This window comes from Zalophus californianus, chromosome 9, assembly GCF_009762305.2.
Source record: "Zalophus californianus isolate mZalCal1 chromosome 9, mZalCal1.pri.v2, whole genome shotgun sequence".
NCBI classification, from domain to species: Eukaryota; Metazoa; Chordata; class Mammalia; order Carnivora; family Otariidae; genus Zalophus; species Zalophus californianus.
The window spans coordinates 117,970,650-117,995,262 of record NC_045603.1 but is presented as its reverse complement, the minus strand read 5'-3'; the positions used below and the strand labels follow the sequence as shown (position 1 = coordinate 117,995,262).

Sequence of the window (24,613 nt, the reverse complement as noted above, 5' to 3'; positions counted from 1 at the left end):
TTTAGCTGAGAAAGAACAGATTAACAGGAGAACAGGAAAACAAATTTTATTAATATTTTACATGGACGAGAGTTCTCGGGAAAGAAATGAAACTCAAAGAAGTGGTTTCATGGATTTATATATCATTTTCACAAAGGCCCTTCTTTGGGCTTTGAGGACAATAAATTGTGCGAAAGTGACTAGAATATAAATTGGGAGGGGGCTCCTGGGTGGCTCAGTTGGTTAAGCATCTGCCTTCGACTCAGGTCATGATCTCGGGGTCCTGGGATCAATCCCCGCATCAGGCTCCCTGCTCAACAGGGAGCCTGCTTCTCCCTCTCCTATGCCTGCACCCTGTTTGTGCGCTCTCTCTCGCTCTCTCTCTCTCTCTCTCAAATAAATAAATAATTTTTTTTTAAAAAAGGAAAAAATATGGAGGGAACTAATGAAAGATAAGGGTTATTTTAGTAAGATGTGTTTATGCAGACTCATCTCAGTGCTGACTCTCTACAGTGATAAGAGTTGTTCTCTTCTTCTGGGAACAGGGGGACACCTTCACAAAGGGAAATTTATGCCCTGCTTTTAAGCAAAAAGGAGGACAGAGAGTCTCTGCTGTGTCTGCTCTTAGGGTTCTTTAATTGCTTTCAGCTCAAAATAATCCTTATGCCGAAGTGGAATATTTTGGGGTAGAATATCCTGATCCCTTTCAATCCCTCTCCACTGCTCATCAAAGCAGACATGAAATAAGTAAGGTGGAAAAAAGGACTCCTCTTATGTTGGCTGAGTTCACAGTTAGACTTAGATTTCAGTTGTTCCGCTTCTTTTGAAATTCCTCAGCACTCATGGTCTTAGAACTAAGTGCCTCTTTGACATGATATACACACCGCCTTCTTCTTTAGCCTTGATGTTTTTGGTCCTATATTTTTACAACATACATGAAGCCTACATTATGGAGAAGTCTTTTGGTACTTCAAGAAAATGGGGAATATTATGAAAACAGAGTATTTTTTTAAGTATCTCAAACTGTAGCCTTTTATTTAAGTGGCAAGTCAAGTATTACCTTTGGGAGTTTCTGGCTGTCATTCCTTTGCTTAATGTCAGAGAAGGAAAAAACTTCGCCTCTTACCTTCAGTGACTGGGACCTGTGAATTACAGTGACAAGAGGCAGAGTCACAGGGGAAGAGGTTTCTTTCCTATGCACGTAGGGGACCTCACATAAAAGAAGTGAAAACCCTAGGGCTCCGTGCTGGCTAAGTCATGAAGCCTGCCACTCTTGATTTCAGGGTTGTAAGTTCAAGCCCCATGTTGGATGTAGAGATTACTTAAAAATAAAATCTTAAAAAAAAAAGGCATTTAAAAACCCCTAAAAGGGGCGTCTGGGTGGCTCAGTCGTTAAGCGTCTGCCTTCGGCTCAGGTCATGGTCTCGGGGTCCTGGGATCGAGCCCCGCATGGGGCTCCCTGCTCGGCGGGAAGCCTGCTTCTCCCTCTCCCACTCCCCCTGCTTGTGTTCCCGCTCTCGCTGTGTCTCTCTCTCTCTCTGTCAAAATAAATAAATAAAATCTTTAAAAAAAATAAAAACATAAAAACCCCTAAAAGCCAGTGGACCTGGAAACTTATACTATTTTAACAAAAGGTGGCAAATGGTAGAGAGGTGACAGGACAAAGGTTTGGGCTTCCACAGGAGATGATTGTGGAAGGGTAAGTAAATATACGCGGGAGGCTAAGGGAAGACATGGGCTGAGGAAAGTGAGGATTTAGTAAGGTCTGTCAGGCCGACTCATGTTGGTGCCGTCTTCAGTGATGAGAGTCCTCTCGACTCTTCCTGGTAGGAGAGAGGGGAAGCAGGACACCTTTACAAAGAGAAATGTATGCCCTTCTTTAAGACAGAAAAGAAGTGGGCCGAGAAGTCCTCCTGCATTTGCTGCTCCTCAGTTGCCTTCACCTCAAAATAATCCTTATGCCAAAGTGACGTATTTTAGGGTGGCATATCCTGACCCCCTTCATTAACTTCAAGGCCCTCTCCAGTCAGGCCCTTCTCTATATTTCTAATCAAAATCCCAACCACTCAGTTTCTGGACTGTCTTTCAAGCAAAGTGCTTCACTTCTTACCTTCTCCCCCCTTCCTCTGAACTCATGCTCCTATTGTCTGTCTGTAATACCATTTCTCCCCCCCTTCTCCCTTCCAACCTTACCCTCAAATTTCTTTTCCTATTTTAACCACTCTCGCCATCCCCACCCCCCAGACTGCCAGCCTCTCTTCTTCTCCTGAGTGCGTTGGGCTCTCATGGCCTGAGGACTTAATTTGACGATCTATCATTTAGTCCTTCAGATGTTCAGCGGTTGTTTGAACCATCACATAAATCTTCTATGTGCTCCGTTTGTCTCTTTAACCTCAATTCTGCTTCTCTCCCCCTCCCACCCCCGCTCTTTGTATCCTGGAGTATTGTTCTTCAAAGTGTGAGCCAAGGAAAATCTGGCCCAAAATCCTCCAGAGCTCTTGTCAAAAAGGTACATTCCTGGGGCGGATCATGGATCTGCTAAATTGGCTTCCCAGGATTCTTCTGCATAGAGAAGTTTGTGAATCATCGATTTATACAGCACGTCATTCATTCGTTTGTGTGTTCATTCAACAATGATTCAAGCACAAATTAGGTGTGAGGTACATGGAATCCGGCACCGATGGAGGCAGACGTGGTCCCTGTTAGCTAGGAATTTCTAGCCTCCTTTGGGAAACTGACAATGAAGAAGAACTTAAAAGTAAGATGTGGGTTGCAAGGTGAGATGAAAAGAACTGTGGGAGCGTTGAAGCAGGGGGCCAGATGTGGCGGTGACAGGTTATCAGAGAATGCTTCCCTGCTGAGATGGCGTTGAGACCTGAGGAGGAGGACTTGGCTAAGGACTTGAGCGTCCAGGCATAAATGAGAGAGGAAGAGTTAGAGAAGTAACGCGTGGTCAGATCGTGCAGGGCCTTATGGGCAGGCTGAGGAGTTTGGAACGTATCCTAAGGGCAGCCATGGGAGGGGAGCAGCATGATCACTTTTGTCCTCTGGATCATGTCACCTCTAGATTGGAGCAAACGTGTACCTGGAAAGACTAGCTGGGAAGGCTTTGTAATTGTCCGGGAGAGAGGTGATGACGGTTTTGTCCAGAGTACTGGTGGGATGAATTCAAAGGGTACATAGGAGATTGATGAGGCGGGCTTTAGGTATTCATTGCAGGTTGTGGTGAGAGCAAAGGTGGGGTCAAGGATGTCTTTCATTCTTGTTTTGGTAACAGTGATTGGAGCCATGGAACCCCGAGAAAGGACCAGGTTGTGAGGACAAAATTACAAGTCCGTTTCTGTATGCAGAGATTTTGAAGTACCTATGAAACATTCAGGTGGAAACTGCCATGGACTTTTTCATAATTCTCATGGAAAAAATGGGATTTAAGTGGGCTTTGAACGAACTGTGAAATGTAGATTAGCACCAATGGGGATTCCGTTAGAAGACCACATATATGCTGATCCGTCTTGGTGGGGGTTTTTTTCTTATTTACTTGATAAAGCTGAGTTCACAGTTCTGTATTTTTAAAACCCATCTTCAAAAGTGACTCTTTTCTATAAGGAGATGATGATGGCTCTGTTTGCTTGTTTGTTTGAATTTGGTTTTGTTTAGGAAGTAGGTTGGGTCAATGGGGTTCTTTGCATGTATTTATGCTTATTTGAGGAGAGGGGAGCTTAGTGGAGGTATGCATAGTCTTTCAAGTTAATCTGTAAACACAGCTTGTGTCATCCAGCTGTGGATGAGCTCAGACATACTGGAAGATACCAGAGAACTTCCATGAAGAGGACAAGTGAAGACAAGAACTCTGTCGCTCTGTACGGACATTGCAGGGCTGCTGGTGAAAATTCACATCCAGTGAGAAATTTTAGAACTATTTGCAAGGGTGAATGGGTCTTTGATGAAAGTGCACTCTAGGTGTGCCATGGTTTACATTTGATATGACTCTTCCAATGTAGCCTAATTTCCAAGAAAGAGCAGATCATAGAAAGCTGTGGATTCTCTTCTCCCTCTTGCTTTGATTTTCCTTCCGTTTTTCTGTTCATCACTTGCTTCCCATTCATCTCCCCAAAGGAGAATAATGAATAAAGAAGCAAAGTGGCGAAATCACTGTGTCCTAAAAATAACTACTCCCAGTCATTGTTCTCAAAGTTTCAAAAATGATATAAAAAGCTTTATAACCAAGCCTGAATACAGAATGTAAAAACATGGCCATTGGCTTGGCCCTACATTTCAGTGTGAGAAACCTCTCCCCACAGTTCCTGAGCAATGCTCAGCTTGACTCTACTTGGTTATTCTTAGTGGCAGGGAGCTCCCCCTCTATTTTAAGAATAAACTAATTGTGTTACTAAATCTAATTAGACAGAATATCTTTTCGGCAACGAATCAAAATGAGCCCACTCGCCGACACTTGACACTTGTTCTGCACCTCTCAGCAACACAGAATAAACCTATTCTATATTCTGTGTGACAGCCTTTCAAATGTATTAAGACAACTGCCGCATCTCCTCAAGCATTCTCCTCTGCAAACTAAATGTCTCCAATTCCCTCAGATGCATTTCTTATAGGACATAGTTTCTGCATTCTTCACCATCTTTCTCAAAAGGAGTCTCCCCTGGGCCCTCTCACAAGGCAATCGCCCCTTTCTGAGTGACACCCACACCCACGAGAGCCCTGCACGGCAGGGTGCCTGCCTCTTTGCCGGTCTTGGGTCTTGTGTTTCTTTCCATGACAAACACTTCATTTTAAACAGAGGACAATGAGTGGGGACCAAAAGAAGTGTGGGATGTGTGTTGTGTTTAGAGCTCTGAGACATTCCAAGCTTGGTGGAGTATTTATGTTTGGTTTATAACAGAGCGGTTTTTCATTTGTGGCATTAGACATGGGCTGAATCCCAGTGAAATTGCTGGCTAATAAATGGGAGGTGTTTTAAATTCCTTCTGAGTAAAATGGGAAGATGTTCCCCTTTTTCACTTTTCATGTGACAGCTGTACCTTAATCTGTTTTTAGGAAAAGCTGTGATAACAGATGTTCATTTTAGATGGTATAGTTTTCGTGTGTGTGTGTGTGTGTGTGTGTGTGTGTGCACGCATACGGGTGTATATGAGAGTTTGGGTTTTGTTTTGTTTTGCTTTTGTTTTTTGTAGTATACCTAGCAAAATCCTTCTCACCAAGAGATGTTTATGAAAGCCCAGATTTTTTTGCTAGTGCAAATGGGCTACCTTTTGTATAGTATGTTCACATTGTCACCCACACTGCTAAGCACCTTCCAAGGGCCTGGTCCTCTACTCAACGTTATGTACGGTTTTGCATGCAGCGACACCTCTTTCTTGTGCATGAGACTCCCAGTGCCGGCTTACAGCTAACATGGAGGTCACTGGTCAACAGAGAGTGTCTGATAGAAACAGGAAAGTTGACCCCATAGCTGGCCATATTAGACTTAAAACCAGGAGCAGCAGAAGATTGCTCTTCTTCCTGTATATCGTCACTCCCAGGTTTGGGGCCCGGGCCCCCCAGATAATCATTCACACTATGAAATCACAGACATGCTGGTGATAAATCCTGGTCTTGGCTAATGTGGGGGCAGAAACTATTATCTCAGGGGAAAAAAAGCTAGTTCTCTTATTACAATAGAGTTTATATCTGTATAAACAGATATCTGTAGCATTTCTAAAGTAAGTGCTTCTGTACGTAGAAAGAGAAAGACACACAACACCGAAGTAGGAGTTTTCACCATCTTAAGAGCCTGACCTGAAATGAAAGACGAGACCCTCCGGAAGAGGCTCCCTTTCCAATCTCTGTTTCCATTTATCATTGATCTGAAAGGGGAAATTCTTTGCTAAATAGTGAACTCTTGGGATCACCATTTTCCCAACTGTCACTGTTGTAAAAGTCTTCCTCCTTTCACTGAGTACCCTATAAAACCACAGGTAACATTCCGGTATCTGAGCAGTATTGATGCTCCAAAAAGATATGCCTCGTGTCAACCGTGCAACATAAGGAATTCCAGTTGAGGTAAGTTACAAGTGCATTTACCAGGTCACCACTCCTTTCCACGGTTTGGTTGATCAATGCTTGCTACCAATCTCTTCCAAGACATGTTCTGTAGTATCCTCCTTGCAAGACCTTTTCTTTTGTTGCAACTATCTGTTATTTTGTTATTCTTTTTCTGTTGTTGTTATTTTTTTCTTCATTTATTTTAATAAGTAACCTGCACACAGGTTAAAAAAAGTGAGAATACTAATTCATACTTCTATTACCTGATTTACCACATTTCAGGAATACCTTTTGACCCCCCATTTGAAGAATTAGGAGATCAACATAACTAGTCTAACTTCTATTCTCTATTCCCAATACATGTGAGCAATATTGTTCGATTTAAGTGGCCATTGTTCATAAAATTTAAGTTCTGAAATTATAATTTCTACAGTTGTCTTTGTTTTAGTACTAAATGTGTTCTGTCCTCAAGGCAGCCCTTTTCCTCCAGCTTTTTTTTTTTTTAATTTTTTAAAGATTTTATTTATTTATTTGAGAGAGAGACAGAGCACAAGCAGGGGGAGGGGCACAGGGAGAGGGGAAAGCAGGCACCCCACTGAGCAGGGATCCCGACACGGAGCTCGATTCTGGGACTAGATCCTGGGACTCCAGGATCATGACCTGAGTGGAAGGCAGACGCTTAACTGACTGAGCCACCCAGGCAACCCCTTCCTCCGGTTTTTTAAATCCTCTCTTGGATGATTGGGGTTTGGTCTTGCAATATTTCTCCGAAAGGTCCCATATTTCTTTCAAAGGGCTCACAAAAATTATTTTTCTGAGTTCTTAAATTGAAAATCATTTTCCTTTTTACTTGAATGACAATGTGAAGTGTAAAATTCTTGAGTCACACTTGACCTCTCTGAAGACTTTTTACTGTTACACACTGCCTTCCAGAGTTGACCTTTTTCCTTGTATGATTTGACCTGTATCCATTTTTGTCTTCGTCTATATTTCAATCTGTAGATTCAAGTCTTTTATTTTAGGAAAGCTTCCTGAATTAGCTTTGGATATAATCATATCTTCTTCTCTTACTTGGGTTTCTCCAGAGATGCCTGTTATTTAGAAGTTGGATCTCCTTCGTTTTCCTTGGCTATGAGTTTTACTTCTTCAGTTTCACTGCCCCCCACCCCCAGCTCATTTTACTTTGTTTCCCCAACTATACACTCTCTGACTCAGACTGTGCTTCCAGCATCATCTCTCCTCTTTTCCTCTTCCAACCTCGCCTCATATCTAAGCTGTTTCTATTTAGGTGCCTTTGAAACTTTCATTACAACCCTGAACCACCAGCCCAGCTCATGTCCTTAGGATCTGTTCATAAGTGATTTCTGAAGACTTGATTAGGGATCCAATCTTTCACTCAAATTTTCCTTAACCTGAGCTTCCTTCCTTGCCACAACATCATGGCTTCATCAAGCCCCTTTTTTTCCTTTTTTCCTCTTTTACGTTTGTTCATATAACTTGTATAGCTGACTAACCATAAGTGAGCTCCTCACAGTTTCACCCTCTACCCTGCCTCCTAGATCATGATTCCTTTCTCAGTTTCTAGAAAATACCACTGTCTATAGGTGTCTGTCTCCCTTCACTAATACATTCTATGCTTTTACCCTGTCCCCACTTCATTGTGAAGCAGCCTGTTATGAGCCGAGAAAAGGGAACAAGTAAGGTTGGGAATTCAAGGGTGTAGCCCTGAGGGGGTTGACCTCATGCATGCAATTTCTTTGAAGTCCTGTGCTTTATCTTTAAAAGAAGGCAATATTTTTATTCAACTCCATGATTTCTGTGTTTGCTTTAAATGTTTGTGGCAAGTGGTCTAAATCACTTAGCTATCATTACTTAGCTTAATTCCCGCACCTTATCTCCAATCTTTGAGTAAAACTGAAGCCTCAAGAGAGATAAGCCATAATAATGTTTCAAGTACTTTCTAGCATGCCAGTGGGGATCCTCAGGGGTCTTAGGATCTCAATCTTGAATAAACCACAAGTTTAAAGGGCCCCTCATTTGTATCTCTGAATCTCCATATGTCTGGCACAGTGCCAGATGCCTATTTGTCATTACATAATTGTTTGTAGAATTGACTAGAACTGAAGTTGGGAAATTTCTTCTCCATGTTCAATAAGCCACTGCCTATTTTAGCTTATTCTTGGTGCCTTCTAACTAAAATACAATTGTTCTTTGTACTGAAGGGAAGATCAAGGTGAAGGCTTAAGGAATCCACTGTAGTGTGTGTTCATACAGGGATCGCCAAGACTCAGCTCTTGAAATAGGTGTTTCAGGTCATCCCCTCCAGCCTCAAGGAGACCAGACATTTTTCTTGAGCCTCAGTGAAGGAGTCCAACAGACTGTCTGGGAGCACAGGCTCTGTAATCAAAATGCCTGATTGCAAACCCTGGTATCACCCTTGACGTTTGTGTGTGTCTCTGGACTTGTCCGTTGACTCGCCAAGGCTTCATTTCCCTCCTCTGTTACAAGGGGAAAATAAGAATACTACCTTAGTGGGTTGTTGAGAGGAATACATGGAAGTGTTCAACATAAATCCCGAGACAAAGTATGCTCTCATTAAATCACTGCTGTTCTTACTACTAAATGCTTGACTGAAGGAATAGAGAGATTGTGAGATGAACCCAAACCATTTTGGTTAAAAATACTTTGAAAATGTGACCCAAAATCTAGGTAGCAGCTCTAGACAATAAGTAACTGCCTTTGTGTGAAACTCCAAAATTTCCACAACGAATATAACAATTAAAAATCTTGTCCCATCTCTCCCATACACACATGCATATATATTCCCACCCAGAAATAGTAAAATAGTTAGAGGAGGAAGGTTTGGCCTACAGGTCTGTGCTGCAGTCGTTTCTCCTTACTTCTAGAGCCTGAACTTCCCCAGTAGCTTCGTGTGCATGGGGCGCTGAACCACCTACCTCAGAGTAGAATGGTGAGCAGCCTTGGACTCCCACTGAGCTTTAGAAGTTAGCTTTCCAGCTTTCCCATAGCAGGATTGCCCTGGTTGACAAACATAAGGAGCCCAGAAGTTTCTCCTACCCACAGATTTCCCCCATTCCTCCATATGTCCTGGGAGAGCCCAGTGCTATCTAGGAATTCCAGAATTAGAACAAGCCATTGAGAATGTCATGTTTAAGGGTAGGCAGGCTGCTGACTAGTTATTTTCTTAACATCTTCTCATCCTTTGGCATCTACTCCAGGAAACGCCAGCCAGAACTCTCCAATTAGCTACCATATGGATAGCATCTATAGGAAAACAATGTATAATCTATATCAGTTACGTGCTTGATGAACACAATTTCATGGCCAGGAAAGAGTGAACAAGGAAGTAGGTCTCTCACACTGTCCTCTTAAAAAAGTTATCAGGCAACCTTACACCATGGAGTCTATTTTCTCAAAGCACCATTTTACTCCGTTTAATGTGACTTAAACACCCGCATTCTTACCGACTGGTTTGGGTGAGAGTTAGAAACATTTCATGGGCAGAGTAGGAAAGTTCTCCATCCAGGAGAAGTATTTATGGTTTTGAAATTCCTGCAAAAGAAGTCCAGATGAGGATCAAAGTCCAAGGCATGAAATAATCATTGTGACCTTATTTTCCAAAGCTATTCCCACAAGGTTAAGTGCTCCACATCCCCCTTGTTCAGGCCCAGACTTCTAAGAGAAGCACATTTGAGACAGGTGACGTGGGGCCGTGCTAGGGTCCTCTAACCCCGAGCTAAATGTCACACCCAGATTAGGACTGGCGAGCTCTCTAATGGACTGGAGAAAAGCATAAGGTCCAATGGGGTCGTTCTGGGTTCGTGACCGGAAGTGACATGAACAATGGCGGGGGCGATGCTTACAGCAAGAACTTGGAAGCTTCTGTTGAAAGTGGCTAAAAGGTTCTGGTTTCAAAACTCCCCTCAGGTAAATTTTTGCCTCAGACAAATCTTAATAGCTCTGGTTTTATCGGAATCCTGTGACTTCTCCGGAGAGAGTATTTGCCTTGAAGCAGTCAATGTCTGTTATAAGATTTTATGCCAGGGTCCAAACGATCCAAATGTTGAGTTCCTGTGCACACAGTAGGGTCTTTGCTGCCACATGCTTTGCCATCTGTCCTGCTGAGTTATAAACACAGTATTAAGGACTTCTTCATCTTCTCCGTGGCCAGGTCACCTAATGCTCGTCTTCCCTTAGCTAGAGGGGAGAATTCTCTAAATTGCTGCTATCTAACCTGAACAAGAACGATAGTTTTAAATTGTCTCTCCTTGAGGAAATAAGTGAGCCGCTAGGTGCACTAATCCAGATAGCCCTACCTATGTCAACAACAGATGAGAAAAAGTGTTCGATTCTTAACATTTGAGGTGTTGGAGCAGATCTTAGCTCTCAGCAAGGGCATGGTTTTTGTCTTGGTGTTTTCTCCTTCAGCGTTTATTTAGCAAAAAGAATAGTCACACACATGGACTTTGGTTTGTTGATTTAAAGAGAATTTAAAATAACTTGGCTAGAAAAGCCTGAGAGGATTATACCACAAAACAAAGCCTTGCAGTGGCAGCAAAGCCTAGAGGTAGTTCCTGGGCTCAACAGCCATGCAGTGAGTTTGAATCCTGGCTTCTCCCCTCCTTAAGTGTGTGACCTTTGCCACTGATGAATGTATTGTTTTCTCATCTGCAAAAAAATATGGTAATAATAATGAAACTTTCTTCCTACGGACATAGTGAGAAGTAAATATGGAAAGAATTTAGAACAATGATCCCCACATACCAGGGGATAGGTTGTGGTTTTAAAAAGGCCCCCAATACAATACCACTTTCCCTATCTCCAAGTTCCGAGCAAATTAAGAGGTAAACTAAAGACAAAGGAAGAGACTAAAACATCAGTTTGGTTACTTGATAAAGTCAATGCTAAAATATAGTTTAGGGTCAGGGGAACAGTAGGGTACACCCCAGAATTAGGCTAAGTTTCTTTTTCTTTCTTTCTTTCTTTCTTTCTTTCTTTCTTTCTTTCTTTCTTTCTTTCTTTCTTTCTTTCTTTCTTTCTTTCTTTCTTCTTTCTTTCTTTCTTTCTTTCTTTCTTGATTCTATTTATTTATTAGAGAGAGCACGAGTGGGGGAAGAGGCAAAGGGAGAGGGAGAAGCAGGCTCCCCATTGAGCAGGGAGCCAATGACATGCAGGGCTCCCCCCCAATCCCAGGACTCTGGGATCATGACCTGAACCAAAGGCAAAACGCCTAACCAACTGAACCACCCAGGCAACCCTAAGCTAACTTTCTTACTTGTTCCAGATACATGTGGACCACTACAGGCCTCCCAACCTGGGGGCCCAGAGAGAGACAGAAAGAGAGAGAGAGAGAGTGAGTTGGACTGTGCCCTTCTTGGAAAGGGTAAGGGGAGGGGTAAGAAGGTTTGGGGGGAAATCTGTCCTTCTGGAAGGTCAAGGAATGGGAAATGAGTGCCCCCCTGCCAACTCGATCATTTGTTGTGAGCAATTACAATTAAACTGTGGACATTTCATGCTTGACCTGCATCATTCCCTAGTTGACCTGGGACAGAAGACACCCTCAACAAATGTTTCTGAAGGACTGAAGGAAGAAGTGCTATATACTTGGCTATTTGTTTTTATTAAAAATCATCTCCAAGGAGACTATAAATAACTTGCCAACCCTTCTGTGAAACTTCCCTGCCAATCCTGGCCTTTCACCCTCTGCTCAATTCTCAAATGTGGTGTCTGTCGATCTCACTTGGTCCTTAGCACAGGCAACCTGTGTTTTTTTTTTTTTAATTTAATTTAATTTATTTATTTGAGAGAGAGAGAGTACAGAGGGAGAGTGAGAAGGAGAAGCAGACTCCCCACTGAGCAGAGAGCCCAACGTGGAACTCAGTCCCAGGACCCCAAGATCACGACCTGAGTCGAAGGCAGATGCTCAACCCACTGAGCCACCCAGGGGCCCCAGTCTTAACATACCTGTTCTTTCTCTCCACCCATTTTATCCCTCCGGGATCATCAGCACTGTGTACACTATGGGCTTCACAGCATTTCCCAATTTTGTGACTTCCTGCTCTCTGCAGAGGGCAGAGGGAGCAGAAAACCTGATGACAGCAAGTCATCAAATGAGCGTTCTCCTCCACGGTGTAGGTGAAGAAATGGAGAAGCAGGGAGGGAAAAGGAGGAGAGGGGTGCAGCGCAAAGAGTTAGGGCTTTGCAAAAAATACGTAACTGTGCTGAGTTTCTGCTGGGAGCTAGTCTGAGTCCTAGGCAGAGAAGACACAAAGAAGAGCAACAAACACAATCCACGCCCCGCCCCCAAGGGGCTGGTAATCTGGAGTGGTGTTTTCCAACCTTGCTTTTGCTTTCATGTAGAGGAACCTTCGGAGTGAGCCCCCCCTCCCCACCAGGTGACTCAAATGTGTCCCCTCCCTTCTGGCACCCTCTGAAAATCACCCATCCCATCCCCTACACACTACACTGGAATGCTAGAATGTTCCAAACGCGGGAGATGGAGTGAGGGAAGGCGGAACTGTGAATGTCACCAGACGTTTTCCAGGAAAAACAAGCACCCTAGGGCCCCATGCAGGGAAGATTGCCAGATTTTGCAAATAAAAATAACAGATTACCTCCCTGATTGGAGGAGATTTATATTTAAAAATTATTCATTATTTATCTGAAACTCAGATTTAACTGGGCATGCTGTATCTTACCTGGTGCCCTTACCTGATGCATAGGGACTCCGGGCATACCTCCTGGCTGCTCTAAGCTGCGCATCTGGACTCACAGCTTTGGAGCGATTGCACGGGTGCTGTCAGTTCAAGGTAGTGGCCTTACCAAGTCCTGCTTGGTCAGTCTTAGGAAATTTGCCTGATTGTTTTCTGTCTTCGTTTTAAAATTATTATTAGGAAAAAAAATAGGAAAGGATTGCCAAAGGTGGACATTTCCAATTTTTCAGGGGTGAAATTGTACTACAAGTCCTGCTGTACCAAGGATTGGGGGGACTATTAGTAAAAGGAAATGCTAAGGATGCTACATAGGAAGCCTGGAAGTTTCCGCCCTGCGGAGCTGCATTGACATTCAGAAGCAGGCTTTTGACTCTCTCGCCCTCTAGTGGCCGAAAGCCTAAACAGGCATTTGAGTTCCTACTTCAACTCTGTCCTCCCCTGGGACTGCTTTGACTCTCAGGAAGTGAAGTGATTAAGGAAGAGACTAGAAGGGGCAGGTGCAGATGCAGGTGGATCCTAAACCCAGCCTAAGAGGCACTTGGGTCCAGGAAAGAGATGGAGAATGCTTGCTGTTCTCCTGTGGCCCTCTTGCTTCTTCAGCATGCTCCAGGGCCAGGTCTCTGACACACACCCACCCACTCCCCACCCCCCACCCCCCACACCCCCCACCTCCCCGGGACTGAATCTGTCCACGGTTACCTTTACTTTCATTCATTTACCAGAAAAAGTTCCTGGAGTGCCAACTGTGGGCCAGGCACTGTGCTGGGTGCTGGGCATGACACCTAAAACATAACAACATACTTCATGATGATTTTGAGTTAAACCAAGGACTTGGCAGAGTTCTAGACATTGTACCTAAGGCCAATTGAACACATCACTAGGCACAGGAATTTTAGATTTGTAAAAGGTTCTACATGAGTAACACAGTTTTAATTTTTCTGCCACATCTTTGCTTTATTACTCATACATACAATGTCTCTTTGATAAATGGTCTTTGGACTTCTTGACAGCTCTTTACAATTTTGCACATAGTAATCAATCAGATTGCATATAATACAAAATTAATGCCATGGGCCTAGAACCATTCATTCCTAACTTTATGGGAAAAAAGAGAGGCTTGGCAAAATACTAACTTCTTTTTGTTTTCCTAGAATGTGCAATGTCATTCCTGACATTAAAAGAATACACCAACAGTAACCTGTTTGGGCAACAAAGTTGTTTTGGAAATAGTTTGGTCTATTAGTGGTAGGACTGACCAAACTAAATCCACCTAAAAACCTCGGTGAGATGTTGATGTGTCATCTGAGGCTGTTTAGCTACATGGGGTCATCTTCCCAACTTCTGCCACCCCAGATTCTATTAATCTGTACACCATTCCAAGCTTACCTCCTGAGTATTTCTCAAATCTGCCTCGTCTTTTCATTTTCCCCAACTCCTTAGTTCAGATTCTCACATCTTTTTTCCTGAACTAGGACAATGGACACTTGAGTGTAGTCCCTTTTCCTGCTTCTTTCAAATCCATTCTCCACCCAATTAATCTAAAACACAAATGCGACCATACCGTTGCTGTTTTTATCCTGCTCATGACTCCACAGTGCTTATAGGATAAAGTTCAAGCTTTCTGTGCGTCGAATGCATGGAACTGTCACCTGTCTAGCCACACACCCCCATCACTCCATCATCCCTCTCTGCCTGTCCCTGCTAGTGTCTTGTGGGTGCCCTGAATTGGTGTGTGGACCTGTTCAATGACTGTCCAAACACATACATCGACTTCTGTGCTCTCTTGGTTTTCGTTTTCTCCTTCATAAAACCCGAGCCCAGAGGATACCAAACCCCATTCTACACATGTCATGAAGCTGTATTGACTGTAATATGCTCATCAGATTCCAGAGGCTTCCTGCCCACCCCTCCCCCCATGCCTCAGCTGTGTAGCATTCTCTGGCTAATTTCCTTTGGGCGTTGTGTTCAATTGGATTTTAACCTGCACATAGAAGAAATAGTTTGGTTGCAAAGGTTCATTCATTCATTCACCCACTCATGAAATGTTACTGATGGGGTGAGAGTGGGGATTCCCAAACCCGCCCCCCCCCCTGCCGTCTTTCTGAGGGAGCAAGATCTTCCCTGGCCAATGCTTCCTACACTTAACTTTCCCAACCAGTCTTGCAAACTTCATGCCACTGGGCATGCCTCATCCAGATCTATTATGTTTAGATGACTGAGGTCACTGCATTTTATTTTCGTGTAGAGCACTGCAGACATTGAATAAAAGTGCCAAGATAAATACCCTGTGAAGTGGAGAGGACATATCACCGCGTGGGAGTGAGCTGATGAATACTAAGGGCCCTTGCGCATCTGTCCAGCCATGGCACTACCGACTTACGTCCAACAGCTTTAATCACACATCTGGATCCCTTAGAGATCATGACCCACATTGGGATAGTAGAGGGTGGGGGGTCATGTGGTGACCGACATGGATAGAACCGCCTATCCTGTTATTCTTTCTATTCACTCACCACACTTACACGGCACTTAAGGATGTGCTGGGTACGGTCTTCCTTTCCTCCTCCCGGCAACCCTAAGGTCTTGGAGGCCAGGATTTGGGCTTGGACTCCAGACTCTGTGCCCCGTCCGCACTGACATTCTTTGAGAAATAGTAGCAGCTCAAAGCGGCTAAAGTGTGTTCTTCCCCTGACCTTCAAGCATAGACCTTGTCTATGCAGTCGGGATTTGTATGAAGGAAGAACACAGAATAAACATAGGTAACCCTCTTTTCCCTTCCATTAGTGAGGTTGGGGTAGGGGATGGCAGCACTGTTTGGGGAGGGAACGGTCCCCAGCCTGGGTTCCCCCGCCTTACCCATATGGACCGGGCTCCTCCGCAAAGCTCTAGAAGAACCGAGACAGAAGGTTATGATTGAGAGGAGTGTCCGCGTGTCTGTAGCCTAGAGCCTTCATTTCACAGATGAGAAACCCCAGGGCCCAGAGAAGCCCAGAGAAGTTAAATCACCACTCATCCAAGATCACACAGCTCGAGTGTGAGCATAAGGTGGTTTCTGCGTAAATAGAGAACCTGAATGAAACAGCATTTTGTTAATTCCTAGCTGCCTGCCTCTGTGTTGTTATCTTTTTATTTTTAGCTCACCAGGCTACATGTGATGTTTATCTTTTCCTCTAATTGGACACACATAGATGCTGGTTTGATCGTCCACAGGATTTCTGTGCAAAAGTGCCTCGGACTTGAGTGTAAAGGATAAGCTTGAACTTGGGAGAATATTTAAACCGGGGTGGCAGGTGGCAGGGCACCTGCCCTTGTGAGCAAATACATGGGGAAGGCGGGAGGGAGTAATGGGGGGGACATTGACTGTGACTCCCAGCAGACACACACCGTGAAATACAGTGCGTGTATCACAGCTCCTAACTAAAGGCGCGGCTGCTCACCTCCAGCCCTCCCCCTGCCCCCCATTCAGTACAGCCAACACTGTGCCAACAGAATCATTTTCCTAAAGCACAGATTTGGTCCACTCATTCCTCGTCGCCTACTGGATACGATTTCGACTTCTCATTTGAAATGCAAGAACCCTCAAAATTGGCCCTTGCTTATTTTATCCATCTTCTGCCAGTTCCGATCCCCATCATCAATTTTTTTTTAAAAATGTCTTTACTTTCTGCCATTATTTGCCACAACCCATCTCTCCCCATACTCCCAAACACATACGCCCCACTCATACTCTCTCGAGGTATTGGCCCTTGCACTTGAGGTTCCTTGGGTTGAAACGCTCTTTCCCCAGGGATGCACCTGGTGAAACTCTATTCGTGCTTTGAGACCACACGTTACCTTTTCTCCCAAGCTTTCCTGTTCTTGACCAACGTGGCCACTCCTCCTTCTCTGCTTTTTGTTTATATCTCAGCTAGAGCTCTATTCTTCTTTCTCTGATTAAGTGAACATAGACATTATCTTCTTAGTCTATATGGTTTCATCATTCCTTCATTGATGCCACCAGGCAAAAAACATTTACTCGGCATCTCAGTGCGCGCAGAGCTGTGGTAGGGGCTGGGGTGTCAAAATGACCAAAGCTAGTCTTACTCCTTTGTGACTTCACAATCTCATGAGAGGGGCTCATGCATAAGCCGATAAATACTACACCGGGCAATGATAAACATTCACATACCTATGGCTTGTCTTATTAATGCCAGCATCCTTAGCATCCTCGCGTGCCAAATTAGTGCTCAGTAATTTTTTTAAAGATTTTATTTTTAAGTAATGTCTGCATTCAACGCAGGGCTCGAACTCACAACTGTGAGATCAAGAGTCACATGTTCCCCCAGCTGAGCCAGCCAGGGCCCCCTGTGCTCAATAATTTTTTTTAAAAGAAAGGGTGAGTGAATGATGGGATGGATGGATTGGTTACCAACACCAAGCCAATGTTCTCCAGACTGCAGTGTCTTATAAAGCAATGACAAGAACAAAATATTTTACTTTTTAAAAAGAGTTATGTACTTCCTATACTATAAGAAAAGTAAGAAGATATATCACTGTTTTATCGAACCCATAATTTTAACAATACTATCAAGGAGAAAAAGCTTAAATTTTTTAAGTGAGTCAATATTATGTCAATCCTAGTATAAAGTGTAGCAACTTGATATCAGAAAACAAATTGCTGATGTTTGAGAAACACTGACCTGAACAAGGTAATTTTCAGTTTCCTTTTCCTTAGTGTTTTTTTTTTTCTTTTCCTGAATCCAGTCTACATGAATTTATCTTTAGAAGTTTTGGAATGTGTTGAAATAAATCATTTTACTGCAAAAACCTGCAAGCAAAGGCAGTTATGAACTATTTAGTTTAAATCTTGAAAAGGGTAGGCCAAAGAACATTGTGTTTTGAAGATGAACCATATTTATTATTTATCTCAGAAGTGATTCTGCAAACTCTCCACTTGAGTGTCTTGCTTTTCACAGGCCGTGACCTCCTCAGATGACAAGGACTAGGCCTACCCATAGGTTGGGTTATTATTTATATGAGGAAGCAGGAAGATTAGGAAGTGGCTTTCCCAGACCTCTTGAGCAGATGGGCATGGTCCTTTGACATTGAGGATAGAGCTGGAGCCACTCTGGGAAACCAACAGAAACCTGTGCTTGCCCCTCACTCAGCTGCATCCCTGCCAGCTTCGTTCTCTACCATCGTTAGTGTGCGCGGGCTCGCACTCCCCCTCCCTCCCTTTTTACCTTCCCTCCCCCCATCCCTTTCTCTTGCTGCCTCTTGGCTAATACCTGTTTGTGGGGCTCTGCTTTGGCTGCCATACTGTCAGTATCTGGGGTGACCACCTGCACCTAGATTTCTCAGGACTTTCCTGGTTTTAGCTTAGACATGTCTGCATCCACGGGCACCTGGGTGGCTCAGTGGGTTAAGCATCGGCCTTCGGCTCAGGTCATGATCCCAGGGTCCTGGGATCGAGCCCCATATTGGGCTCCCTGCTCAGCAGGGAGTCTGCTTCTGCCCCTCCCACCCCCCCCAAATAAATAAAAAAATAAAATCTTAAAAAAAAAAAAAGAAATTTCTGCATCCTGGTAACACCCAAAGTCCTGGGCAAACCTGGCCTGTTGGTCACCGTAACTCCTTTTTCTCTACACCTCATTCAAATTCTGTAAGAAAGAAGAGGGAAGATCTGACTGGTCTCTGAGCCCCTCTTCAGCCCAGAGCTCCCTGAGCTCTCCAGCAGAGAGCTCTAGCTCCCCACTCCCTTCCTCAGAAGGGGCTCCTGAGCAGGGCACACTGGAGATTTTATCAGTTCCTCCTTGGCCTACTTTACTACACTAGTTTGCAACTTATTAGGGTCTTGGGCTTTTTTTTTTTTTTAAGATTCATTTATTTATTTTAGAAGCGGGGGGGGGAAGGGGAGAAGGAGAGAGAGAATCTCAAGCAGACTCCCCACTGAGCGTCGAACCTGACACGGGGCTCGAACCCACGACCCTGAAATCATGGCCCAAACTGAAATCAAGAGTCAGATGCTCAACCGACCGAGCCATCCAGGCGCCCCAAGGATTTGGGTTCTGACGCACATGGGTTGGGGGTGTGTGTGGAAGGAAGGAGGTGTGTGTTGGGGTGGAGGAGCAGGTAGAAACTACTTACCATCTTATTCTTTTGCTTTCATGAACTCAGTCACTTCACATAAGCTAGACTCCTCACAGAGTGTTGTGGAAAACTTGGCCCAACCTCTAATTAAATATTTTATCCCACTAAAACCTTGCCCAGTTGAGCAATTATAAAGTTTGAGAAAGAATGTGTTTCAAAAGCAAAGCAGTATAATCCGGGAAAGAAAATGTTAAGCTCTAGTAGCACATGGGGGAACACAGAATTCACCTGGGGCGGGGGCGGCGGGGAGAAGCAAAGCCACAGGACAGTTGGTAAATGGCCCCAGTCTTCTTCCAACTCTCACTTGGCTCCTGAAATTAGGTCCTTCATTATGAAAACTGTTTTATTTCATCTGCAAAGGGACCTAACTTATCCCCTCTCCTCAAATGGGGTGGGAAAAAATGAAATCACTGTAAAAATACTTAAGTTCTGAAGCCCGTGATTGGTTTTCAAGAATTGCCCATAAAACCTGAGGCTGAGGGGGGCTTGGTGGAGAAACTGGAGAGTGGCCCACCCTCCGAGCACCCCTGCCCCTGCAGGGTCCCCCTCCCCACCCCCCTCCTGGGGGTGAGATAGAAGGGCAGTGGGTTTGCACTGACCCTTCCCTTCTTTGTTGTCTGCGGCTCTCACAAATAACGTTTGTGGCTATTACTCGCTAAAACGAAGAACTGAAGAAAACACGAAAAAGCAAAAAAACTAGGTGCGTGATTGAAACAAAGTCTAGGTTAGTGTTTACTTGGCAGAGAAGCATATAGACACAATCAGTGCAGTTGCACAGGTTTCTCCCCTGCCTGGTAGGGAAGGCAAGGAGCTCTTGAGTTTCGGGGGCGGGGGGCAAGGAATGCAAAGGCTTCAGGGGGCAGCAAGAAGAATAGTCCCCCTTCAGGCCCCTAGGAGGCATGTCTTAGACCTCTCTTTCTGCTGTACCAAGGTCATAGCCCCCACGCCCCACCTCTACTGTACTCCATCCCCCCCAGCCTACAGGACCATGCCTGTACCCCCACTCACCTCACAGGCTCTTTCCCCTATCACACCATGTCCAGGCTCGCCTTCATTATCTCTGCTGGCTGGTCCCAGCCGCACCTCCTGGAGGAAGCCCTGCCCCCAGGTACCTGGGATGTCCATGGGATTATAGAACCAGCACACGGGTAAGCGCACCCATCACACACAGCGCATGCCGCATCTCAATGAGCAGAGAAGGTACGAATGCCTAATGCCTTGTGGCCTGTTCAGCAAAGACCCCGAAACAATACCAGACCCAATCCTATGGTTGAGGGGAGAGGGATTTTAGAAAATAGGTCTATTCTCCCCTGGACCAACCGTGACTGTATTGTCCATTGCAATAGAGCAAAAGGAATGAGAATAATTGAAGGGTCCCCTAGGGTAGTTGTGAGAAAAGAGTACAAAAGATCCTAAGCATGAAACAAATTCAACAGAGTGATGGCTGACGAGGGAGGCTGACTGGCGTTAACTCTCCGGGCCTCAGTTTGCTCATCTGCAAAATGGGAGAGGGCAATAGAAGCTAACATTTGATCCCAATTTTCTGGCCCTGTGATTGGTTCCCCCTAGTATCTGCTCCCCCCAACAGCTCACTACAGCTTTGCAGGGCATGTGGAGAAGCCCAAGGACAGAAGTTGGCCAGGGAAATGCCTCCCCAGTGAGGCCTCACCAAATACTCTCTAATGAAAGGGTTCACTCTAGCACCACTGGGTAAAGCAAGGAACAAGCAGGGTGCTGGTATCTGTGGGAGCGCTCACATTCTCGTGGGCTCCACCCTGGGCCTTTAAGAACTCAATAGAAGATGTCATGGTTTAGCCAGCTCTGGGATGCGAGGGGTGAACCTATCTATACAAGTTGCAATACTTAAAAGTTGCCACCTGGGATCCAGACTTGGTCTGCAAGTGCCCACCCGAGTCAGAGCTGAGCGCTGGTTTCTGACATGCTTCACATGACATGCTTCACACATTGCAGCTCCGGCTACACCGTTTGGCAGACGTGGTCTTTGCTTTCCAGCATCTTCCAACTTAAAAGAGATAAAAGAAACCCCGATAAAAATGAACATCAATGGATTCTCTTGAAAAGCAAGCAAATACGTTTAAAGCATTAACACATTGGATCTGAGGGTAGTTCCTAGTTATAATGGCCTGAAGAGTTTTATGGGGTAGGGGAAGAAAGTTCCAAGACATCGAAATAGACTAGAGTAGTGGGGGAAGCTTTCGGCCGACTCACTTCTTCTTCCTTGTTTGGCCCGGTCTCCTCAGAGCAGCTGGGGTTTTAAGGACTCCAGTAAGATCAGGAAGATTGGTTACCCTCTGGAGAGAATGCCGGAGATATAAATGGTTCTCTGGTCACATCTGTGAGATCTTTGCCCTTAACGCAGAAAGGAAAATTCTGTTTGGATGGGTGAATCATACAGAATATCCTATGGTGGAATTTGTATTCTCTGATGTGAGGTTGGGAATGGGGCTTGTGAAACAGCTCGGACGAGGTTCACACCTTTAATTAATGCTTAAAGCTCCTCGTAGGGAACCTCGAACAGCATTACTTATGCTCATTTTGCATTTGGAAACCTGAGGAGCACATGGGGCTTATCTTGGGCCACGCATAGGTGACCATCTGTGCTGCCCAGCCAGGGACAGTCGTGGTTTCTGCATCTTGTCCCGTTGCGATTGTGAATAGTGTCCCCTTTCCCTGTCACAAGTGCTCTGGTTTATAGTTAAAGAATAAGGTCGCCCTCTCCAGCTGACACGCTGCTGGCAAGGGTAGGATGGGAGAGCCTACATTTCATTCACCAGATCATCCATTTAAGCAAATGTTTTCCCAATTTGCAAGAGTCTTTTCCTTCTGAACTCCATGGTGAAGCACAGCAGTGTTCGCTTAGGAAAGGGGATGTGTAACAACACATCAAGGCCTGAGGGGGCTCGGGTTGAAACATTTTTGGTTTGTTTTTCACCTGACTTTGTGTCGTTTTCCGTTCAGTTACCAGTGCCTTTGCAAATTACATGTTATGGCTTCCGCAAGCATGAATTATTTCTTTCGTGTCCTGATTGTCCGATCAGGGTAGGCTCTCTTGCTCTTTTTTTTTTTTTTAAAGATTTTATTTATTTATTTGAGAGAGAGAGAATGAGAGATAGAGAGCACGAGAGGGAAGAGGGTCAGAGGGAGGAGCAGACTTCCCGCCGAGCAGGGAGCCCGACGCGGGACTCGATCCCGGGACTCTGGGATCACGACCCGAGCCGAAGGCAGTCAGTCGCTCAACCAACTGAGCCACCCAGGCGCCCGGCTCTCTTGCTCTTAATAGGGTTTAAAATAAAAAAGAATTTGAAACGTATCAGCACAATTCCACGAACACTGGATGCTAGCAATTCCTCCCTTGAAGAGCTTACATCAAGGACATTGACATGCTGTAATTAAATAGGCCTGCTAAGAAGTCACATGCAATAGTTTCTGACCCTTGTGAGGAACGCCCATTGGGGCGGCTGTCTAGAACCAGCGTTATCAGAACCAGTAGTGGTCCAGTTCTGTAACAGGTTAGCTCCGCCTGCAAAATCACCCTTTAGCTCCCTTATCTCCATCACTTGTGTTTCCTTTGAAATGACACTTTTTTGTGTGTGTGTTAGCTCATTTTGAGGCATGAATTGCCAACACATGGAGCCATTAACCAATAAATAGTCTTGCGCCTTCACTGGTTAACAGAAATGGAGTTGAAAGTTTAGCCCCCTGGTATCATTATTGTAGCCCTCTGTACGACTGCAGGAAAATCACATTTCAAGTTCCTCCCGCTTTCCCTCTGCCTATCACAGCAAATTTCAAAAGTATGGCAGTAGGCAGATTGGTTTGCAATAGCAATTTTTAAACCTAGAAATTAAATTAAACCTAAAAGCACGGTGTGCTTCTAGTTCAAATAGGGTTTCTTCCAGAAAGAACATTTCCACAGTAACAGCAATGACAATAATAGTATTTTTCATGAAGATCTGAGTTACTGAGCTTACGGAGATTGCAGAAAACAGTGTTTTCTAGAGACCCCTCTCAGAGAAGCTGACAATCAGCTGGTAATCAGGTCCTAGTAAGGTCTGTGTGCTCTGGAGAGAGATGTTACGGAATAGCCAGTGCCAAGGCATTAATACAATGCTTTCTCGAACTGTTTTCAGTTCTTGTTCTCAAGGAGAAGGAACAAAGGGCCAGTAACTAGTCTGGTAGAAGCTTTCCCCCATAGAACGGTCAGAAAGTTTAACTATTCAAGAGAACATGATTTACTGTAAATATGTGTCTAGATTTCATGGTCCTTAATGATTTATGTTAATTCTCTTCACTGGTAATGCCTTTTTCTTTTGTGCATTCCACAAAGAGTTTTGCTTGGAGGACTATCTACACGGCCTGCCATCCGCCTTGCCGGTGGGGGAGGGGAGGGTCCCAGCCCCTGGAACACATGGTGGGCAGAAGGGCTTCCTTGGGCCGGCTGGAAACTAACCAGAGTTTAGAACTGGCGGGAGAGCAGCCCCTCTTTTGCCCGCTTGGGGATCAACAGGGCCCTGAAGGGCTGCCCTCACACTTTCCAAACAGCCCCAGGAAAGCAAAATCTACGTCTAAAAATGGATTTTTTTTCCCAGCCTGGATGAAAAGGCTTCCCAGCAGGCTGGGTGCTGTTGGTTGTTACGGACTGCCATTGAAAGTACGCTGTTGTCTCCTGCATCCTGGGGCTTTTGACACTATACCGTGTCAGGTAGGAGCTGCTAGGAATTGGCTCCTCTCTCTCTCTCCCTCTCCTCCCCCCGCCCCAATCAATTCTGGCATTAATAATTTGCAGACAACTACACAATACACAAGGATCAGGATAATCTGGACCTGGGGGCTGAACACAGATCCCTCCTTCCTGAACATTTTGTATCTGAGAGAACAGTAAGGTTAAAACAAGATTCATCTGGCATTTGCCTGCGGGAAATCAGTACAGAAACTGTGTAAGATTAGTTCCTCCTTAAAGCAAGATTACCAGGTAATTCTGTTGCAAAGTCACGGAGACCTTGAGCTCTGTCAACTCAACTGCCTGTATGCACGCTGCCAGGCGTGGCTCTAACTTTCTAGAAGATTCACCACCTCTTGCCTTTCAAGAAAAATCCTGTGAGGGGTTTCAAGGTCTCTTCTTCCCTTCCTGACGTGAGTTTGGCTCACTCTCTGGCATGGTCATTTTCCTTTTCGTCTACATCCTTTGTCCTTTAGGGGCTTCCACATCGTTTTGCCCTAAATGGCCAAAATATGTCCCCCAGACTGCCAAAACACACAGGTGACTCAAGGTCAGAATCTGGAGGATAGGCCAGCCATTGTTCTGGTGGATTCTTGATCTAAATTAATCTAAAACCTTGCCCGAGTGGCCGGTTCAACTGGGTCAAGGTATAGTCAGCAGGCTAACCATTGTTCTTTTTTTCCCTTCAAGTGATTGGGGCCGCTGCAGATGAAAATACCACACTCTTCCTACTAGTGATTGTGTTACTGTTACATGGCTAGGATGGCAGAGCTAATGTTGCTTAGGTTATTTTCCCATCTTTTTGTGTGTGTGTGGACATTTTGCCTCCTATTTTCACTTTCTGGGAAATTTGCCAGTTTTTCAAGGACTGGGTAAAGAACAAAATAAATATTTGTACATAGTTTAAAAGGAGAAAGAGTATACTGGATGCCACTCTGCCCATCCAAAGAAAAGCAATTTTATTGCCTTTCAGATATTTTTAAAGTAATTC

At 44.7% G+C, this 24,613-nt stretch overlaps 1 protein-coding gene and 1 long non-coding RNA gene across 4 annotated transcripts in view; one reads left to right on the top strand and one right to left on the bottom strand.

Moving 5' to 3' along the window:
* KIAA1217 (KIAA1217 ortholog) overlaps positions 1–24,613 on the top strand; it is a 703,089-nt gene that overhangs the window by 394,607 nt on the left and 283,869 nt on the right. The gene's annotated exons all lie outside the window — the stretch shown is intronic.
* The window catches only part of LOC113922604, a 39,943-nt gene that overhangs the window by 9,323 nt on the left and 6,007 nt on the right, over positions 1–24,613 (bottom strand). The window contains exons 2-3 of one of the 2 annotated variants that reach the window (XR_003520001.1): positions 21,111–21,251; positions 20,759–20,904 (exon numbers count right to left, since the gene is read on the bottom strand). This is a non-coding gene — a long non-coding RNA (uncharacterized LOC113922604). The remainder of the gene's footprint in view (positions 1–20,758; positions 20,905–21,110; positions 21,252–24,613) is intronic. The other variant, XR_003520000.1, reaches the window with a different exon arrangement.